Raw genomic sequence first — 7,500 nt, 5'->3', positions numbered from 1 at the left:
TCGAACTACCAGAATGGTCTAGAAATCCGAGTTTTAAGTAAAGTAATTTTTTTGATTGAAAACTAGGACTTCAAAGTTCTTATAAACTTAACTCATTGTAATTCCATCCAGTAAAACGGAAGAATTATAAATTTCCAAAATAATAGATAGGAATACCGTAAATAGGGCCATTGCGACTCCCATTAATGGTGTAGTCCCCCAGCCCGGAGCTACTTTACCATATTCCGAATTCAATGGTTTCAATAAATTCCCTACAGTAGTTTGTCTTGGCCCAGATCTAGAACTATCCTCAACGGTTTGTGTAGCCATAAATCCTATTTAATCATTGGTTGAGATCTGTTGACTTTGTATACCATTCCGTTGTAGTTGTAAATAAACGATCTTATCGTAGATCCATTGTGATCTTGAAATTGTCTAAAAATGGAAACAGCAACCCTAGTCGCCATCTTCATATCTGGTTTACTTGTAAGCTTTACTGGGTACGCCTTATATACCGCTTTTGGGCAACCCTCACAACAACTAAGAGATCCATTCGAAGAACACGGGGACTAGTTGAAGTAATGAGCCTCCCATATGGGGAGACTCATTACTTCAACTGAGATAATGAAAAATTATTTCATTTTTTAGTTGGAACCTTAGGCGGTTCTCGAAAAAAGATAGCGAAAAAAATTATCCCTAAAGTCGAGACTAAAAGGAATGTATAAACCAATGCTTCCATAGATTCGATCGTGGTTTACAATTATAGCTTCCACACCTATTCATTTGGCATCATTTACCATATAAAGAAAAGGAAAGAGTCAAAGAAAAGATGGTGATTCAAGTCAAGATTTCTTCAGTACCCTAACCCTATGTCAAATCAAAAAAAGAGGCGAAAGATACCAGAGCAATGTTGTATCAGACTACTTGTCTCTTTGTAGTTGGATCCCCAAGTTTTTGGAATGCTCCAAATTCCACTTGAGCATCCAAATCTGGATCAATGCCAGCAAAAACATCTCTGAACAAGGTTCTAGCGCCATGCCAAATGTGTCCGAAAAAGAAGAGCAAAGCAAACGTAGCATGGCCAAAAGTGAACCAACCCCTTGGACTGCTACGAAAAACGCCATCAGATTTCAAAGTAGCCCGATCTAATTCAAAAATTTCACCTAATTGGGCACGTCTAGCATATTTTTTTACAGTCGCAGGATCACTATAACTGACTCCATTGAGTTCGCCACCATAGAACTCAACAGTTACACCTACTTGTTCAACACTATACTTTGATTCTGCCCTTCTAAAAGGAACATCGGCTCTAACAATTCCGTCTCCATCTACCAAAACTACCGGAAATGTTTCAAAAAAGGTAGGCATACGACGTACAAAAAGCTCGCGCCCTTCTTTATCTCTAAAGACGGGGTGTCCTAACCACCCAACAGCTATTCCATCCCCGTTGTCCATTGACCCTGCTCTGAATAATCCCCCTTTTGCTGGATTATTACCAATGTAATCATAAAAAGCTAATTTTTCGGGAATTTTAGACCAAGCTTCCGATAAACTCAGATTTTGGGCTAGTCCGGCGCTAACTCTTCGATATATTTCTTGCTGAAAGTATCCCTGATCCCACTGATAACGAGTGGGACCAAATAATTCGATTGGGGTAGTTGCTGAACCATACCACATAGTTCCAGCAACAACGAAAGCTGCAAAAAAAACAGCAGCGATACTACTGGAAAGTACAGTTTCAATATTGCCCATACGTAATCCTTTGTATAGACGTTGAGGCGGACGGACACTAAGATGGAATAAGCCTGCTAATATGCCCAATGTACCCGCTGCAATATGATGAGAGGCTATTCCTCCGGGAACAAAAGGATCAAAGCCTTCTGCGCCCCACGCTGGACTTACGGGTTGTACTTTTCCAGTTAGTCCATAAGGATCGGACACCCATATTCCAGGACCATACAAACCTGTTACATGAAATGCGCCAAAGCCAAGCAAGCCAACCCTGAGAGAAATAAATGAATTCCAAAGATCTTAGGCAAATCCAAAGATGGTTTGCCCGTACGTTCATCACAGAATATTTCTAGGTCCCAATACACCCAATGCCAGATAGCTGCCAAGAAGCACAAGCCAGAAAACACAATATGTGCCCCTTGCCACACCTTCATAACTCCAAATACCGGGATTCGTTACAGTTCCTCCTGAAATACTCCAACCACCCCACGAATTGGTTATTCCTAAACGAGTCATGAAGGGTATAACGAACATACCTTGTCTCCACATTGGATCAAGAGCGGGGTCAGAGGATCAAAAACCGCTAATTCGTATAAAGCCATCGAACCGGCCCAACCAGCAACTAGGGCTGTATGCATTATATGGACAGAAAGCAATCGACCGGATCATTCAATACGACAGTATGAACACGATACCAAGGCAAACCCATGGAAATACCCCTTTATCAAAGAAAAATAGACACTATGTCACTTTATTTATCGCATTGGAAAAGACTATACTATGTATCTAACCTTTTCAGTAGATTCCGTATGAGAAAGGGTTAATTTTTATTCCGTTCCATTGAAAATAATGGAACAATTCTGTTCGTAAGAACAAAGAGAAGCAGATCTATTCTATACCCGATAAGTACCAATACGCAATGGAGGATTAGTTCTACTTTCGGGAAACGAATGCATAGATACTTGTTTATTACTCCAACGATTGATCCGTTAGTTAAAATTTTTCTTTATTCATTCTGTCTTACTCTATAAATAAACCTTCCAATTTATGTATAAAAATCTATGTATAAAATACAATAAACAGAAAAAGGGATGAAGACGATAAAGCCATTGTTATGTTTCCACATTAAAGTGAAGTATAGTACTCATTTTTTCTTTAATTTAATGCCCGTTGGTGTTCCAAAAGTACCTTTTCGAGTCCTGGAGAGGAAGATGCAGTTTGGGTTGACTTATAGTGCGACTTGTCAGACATATTGGGTTATATGGAATTTACCCGTTCTCTCCCTCGATCGAAATATCCTCTGTTTCGCCTAAGAAATATTGTATTGAGTGAACCATCAATCATTCGGAGCGTGAAGTGCAATTAGATCAATTTATTTATTTTGAGGATCAATTAGGAGAATTTATGGTTGACTTGGAAAAATAAAAATAAAATAAAGTAATAAAGTATCCAGATAAAATAAAGTAATAAAGTATCCAGGCTCCGTTCAGAAAATACCAAATTGGTAATCCATGTAATGTATGATTACCGCTTGTATCATAAACGATTCTTATCCTTATTATAGGAGTGATTTCAAACGTCCAACCAATAACCAACGGAATAGATGATGAGTACATCGAATGATTGGGGAAAGGCATGAAACGAATTGAAAAAAAAAGTCGTAACAAAAAGAAGTGGTACTGAGACCATTTGCCCTATATGTGCAAATGGAATTCGGACAGATCTTTTCCCGGAGTAGAACATGAACCTAAAAGAATTGAAAGGCCCATTCAGAAACAAGAAAATTACATCGTGATTTGAATGTCGATGAAACAATACATCAATGAGAGAGATTTGTTCAATTTCAATAAGTTCAGTAAATTCTTTTTTTATAGGTAAGGAAGCCAAAACTCATCTCATGTCTTTTTAAAAATGGAAGCTTTATTAGAAAAACAAAAACCTATTACAGAAAAAAAAAAAAAAAAATAGAACTGGAATCGACACATTGATTCTTTTTTCGCAATTTTTTTGAACCGTATGCATCCAAAGGTGCACGTACAGTTCCTAAAGGAACCAATTTTGTCCTAATCAACCGACTTCATCGAGAAAGATTACTTTTTTAGGTCAAGAGGTTAATAGCGAGATCTCAAATCAAATTGTTGGTCTCATGGTATATCTCAGTATAGAAGATAATACTAGGGATCTTTTTTGTTTATAAACTCTCCCGGCGGATGGGTAGTATCAGGAATAGCTATTTATGATACTATGCAATTTGTGCCACCCGATGTGCATACAATATGCATGGGGTTAGCCGCTTCTATGGGATCTTCATTCTGATCGGAGGAGAAATTACCAACGTCTAGCATTCCCTCACGCTTGGCGCCAATGAGTTTTTATTTGAAAAAAAAAAGAAAGACTATGCCTTCGCCATATTGAATATGAATAATAAGTAATAATAGCATGGCACTTCGAGTTCGATATGAACAAACCATTATTGTTTTTTCATAACATGAGATTTTGTATCGAGATAGTAGTATGAAACAAAGGTTATTTCCGATTTGTTGATTTTATGTGTCGGGGTACATTTCAGCGTCACAAACCATTTTTCTTCCACACCAGAAGTTTCTTTCTGATATTTATGTTATGGAAGAGTACGAAAATGAAAAAAAAAAAGATCAGTTTCCTTATTTGATCGTATCAGAAAGGCACTTTGGGATTGCTAAATCACAGACGAGATAAATATATAAAGCAACAGAACCATCATAGTATTTTTGACTCCTACGAAAGGAAGGGTGGTAAATGGATCATTCAACGATCTGAATCAGATGGATTCTCTTTCTTTCTTAGATAGAATAGAAGAGAAGAAAAAAGTAAATTCCATTGCGGAGCCGTATGCAACGCACAGAAGATGCCTGTACGTTGTTCAATTTCTTCTTGTTATTTTTTTTTTATCCCTTACATTAGCCCAATCATACGAGATAGAGGAACCGTTCATGATGTTATATCAATATCAATATATTTAGGGTCATGATTCATCAACCTGCTAGTTCTTTTATGAATCACGAACAGGGGAATTTGTCCTGGAAATGGAAGAACTACTGAAACTTCGTGAAACCCTCACAAAGGTTTATGTACAAAGAACGGGCAAGCCTTTATGGGTTGTATCCGAAGACATGGAAAGGGATGTTTTTATGTCAGCAACAGAAGCCCAAGCTCATGGCATTGTTGATCTCGTAGCGGTCGAAAATGAAAATACCGGGGATTTCGTGTAAATCCATTTCAAACCATAATTCGATTTTCTGTGATTTGGTATTGAATAGAAAAAATTCATAATCATCAATCCAATCATCAGGTTAAGATCGATCTAAACCAACCCATTCCATTCTAATTCTATATATACATATATATATATACGACATGCCAACTATTAAACAACTTATTAGAAACGCAAGACAGCCGATAAGAAATGTTACGAAATCTCCCGCTCTTAGAGGATGTCCTCAGCGTCGAGGAACATGTACTAGGGTGTATGTGCGACTCGTTCAGATCATGAGTTCGAACAAATGAGACAATTTTTCCAGTGTCAATGACCGGTACCAATGAATAGGGTAAATGGAAAAGATCTATCATATACCTATATTGTGTATGGAATTTATGGTTTCCATTGGTGCAAATCCAATCACCTAGATTTGAGATGAAAAGCATTCCCCATTGGTAGCAAATAGTTATCCATTAAGCGGAGGAAATAGTATTATAAGAAGCAAAAAGATTATGCGCCTATTGTTAAAAGAGCGGACTAAGAGGGTCAGCTACCTAGCCAACTTTCCTAATTAAATGCCGTCACTGTATAGATAACTCTTAGTGTGAAAAGAGTTATTACTCTATAATTGATGGGTAGAGCCAAAGAGTGTGAACTATACAAGTTCACAATACCATTTGGTTAAATGAAAGAAGAGGCTCCGGTGTATAGAGAGGACCTCACCGTTTAAGAAGTAACCATAGAAACGATGGAACCACTATTTTTTTTGAGTATCATTATAATTTCTTATTTGCAGGTGAAATGCCTGGACGGAATAAAAAATTGTGGTCAGGAAGGTTATAGTAGCAAAAGCCATTGGAATTTATATTTTATATATCGGAATAATCCGTTTTGTTATTAATCGACCGTGAGAGGGGAAAAGGATGACTGAAAGAATCGAAATCAATTAGTTATTCATTAAGGTTTAATTTGATTCAATGACCAGAGTTAGACGGGGATATACAGCTCGGAGACGTCGAACAAAAATTCGTTTATTTGCATCAACCTCTAGAGGAGCTCATTCAAGACTTACTCGAACGATTACTCAACAGAAAATGAGAGCTTTGGCTTCCTCTCATCGAGATAGAGGCAGGCAAAAGAGGGATTTTCGTCGTTTGTGGATCACTCGGATAAATGCAGTAACTCGTGATAATAAGGTATTGTATAGTTATAGTAGATTAATACACAATCTGTACAAGAAGCAATTGCTTCTTAATCGTAAAATACCTGCACAAATAGCTATATCAAATAAGAATTGTCTTTACATGATTTCCAACAAGATCATCAAATAAAGTAGATTCTAAAGTAATATACAGTACAGGAATGATTGAAACAGAATTCCCGGAGAAGGAACTCCGGGAAATAGAATAAAAAGAAATTAAGATAGTAATAGGAATGAACGAATATGTTTCAATAAAAAAAATTTTCTCCATTTTTTGTTTCTTATAACACAGGAACCCGCTCTAGATTCTAGGCCTTTTCGAACAAAACATCAATCTGAGCTTGAGTTACAATTGGAGTTTTGAGTCAATTGAGAGTATGTCTATTTATTTTTGTTCTAGGACCAGTAGTTCTGGGGATCGACTCGGCTCTCTCAAATTGTTTCTCATTATTAAGAAAAGGTAACAAAGATAAAATACGGGCTTGCTTTATAGCAATAGTAATTAATCGTTGTTGTTTCAAAGTCAATCTATTCACCCGCCTAGATAATATTTTTCCTTGTTCACTAATAAATCGACTAATTAAACTCATGTTTCTATAATCGATTCGATCCCCGATCCAATTGGGGGCAAACGCCTACGAAAAGATCGCTTGGATTTACGAAAAGATTGCTTGGATTTATCCATGGTTTATTCCTTATTTCTAAAATTCTATTTCTTTATTCACTTCAGTTCAGATCCGACCAAAATAGGCTTTGATTTGTATACATTATGTATATTATATATCTTATACATTATGTATATTATACATTATGTATATTATATATGTTAAATATATGTTAAGTATGTTAAATATATGTTAAGTTCTTCTAAATATATGTTAAGTTCTTCCTCTTCCTTGGCGAGAGCGCACACGCGTTCTGTTCGATCTATTTCTTTATTTCTCCATGAATCGTATGCTTGTTACAATAGCGACAAATTTTCTCAATTCTAATCGACCAGCGTATTGTGTCGATTCTTTTGAGTAATATATCTAGAAATACCTGGCGATTCTTTATTGACATCATTTCGGGCACAACTGGTACATTCCAAAATAACTATGACTCTGACATCTTTACCCTTGGCCATGAACCTCCTTTGAATTTTGGATCGGCTTAACTCTTCTATTTTCGATCCGAGCTGAAGAAGAAGAAAAGAACAAAAAAAATCGATAGAAGTTACTAACTAGAAATGGAATTTCTAAGTATTTCGTTGCAATTATCATTTCATTATATAATGATATTTAATATTATATTAATGGAGTAACAATTTTACTAGAATAATAAAGTAATAATTTAATGGAGTAATAATTAA

At 36.3% G+C, this 7,500-nt stretch overlaps 1 long non-coding RNA gene across 1 annotated transcript in view; it reads left to right on the top strand.

The window, feature by feature from the left end:
* Positions 1-1,699, top strand: part of LOC135663983 (uncharacterized) — a 2,075-nt gene extending 376 nt beyond the window's left edge. The window contains exons 1-2 of the long non-coding RNA XR_010508588.1: positions 1-557; positions 601-1,699. The exon at positions 1-557 is cut by the window's left edge and continues 376 nt beyond it. This is a non-coding gene — a long non-coding RNA (uncharacterized LOC135663983). The remainder of the gene's footprint in view (positions 558-600) is intronic.
* Positions 1,700-7,500: the final 5,801 nt, after the last annotated feature.

This window comes from Musa acuminata, unplaced genomic scaffold, assembly GCF_036884655.1.
Source record: "Musa acuminata AAA Group cultivar baxijiao unplaced genomic scaffold, Cavendish_Baxijiao_AAA HiC_scaffold_779, whole genome shotgun sequence".
Classification (NCBI taxonomy): domain Eukaryota; kingdom Viridiplantae; phylum Streptophyta; class Magnoliopsida; order Zingiberales; family Musaceae; genus Musa; species Musa acuminata.
This window is presented reverse-complemented; position numbering and strand designations above follow the sequence as displayed.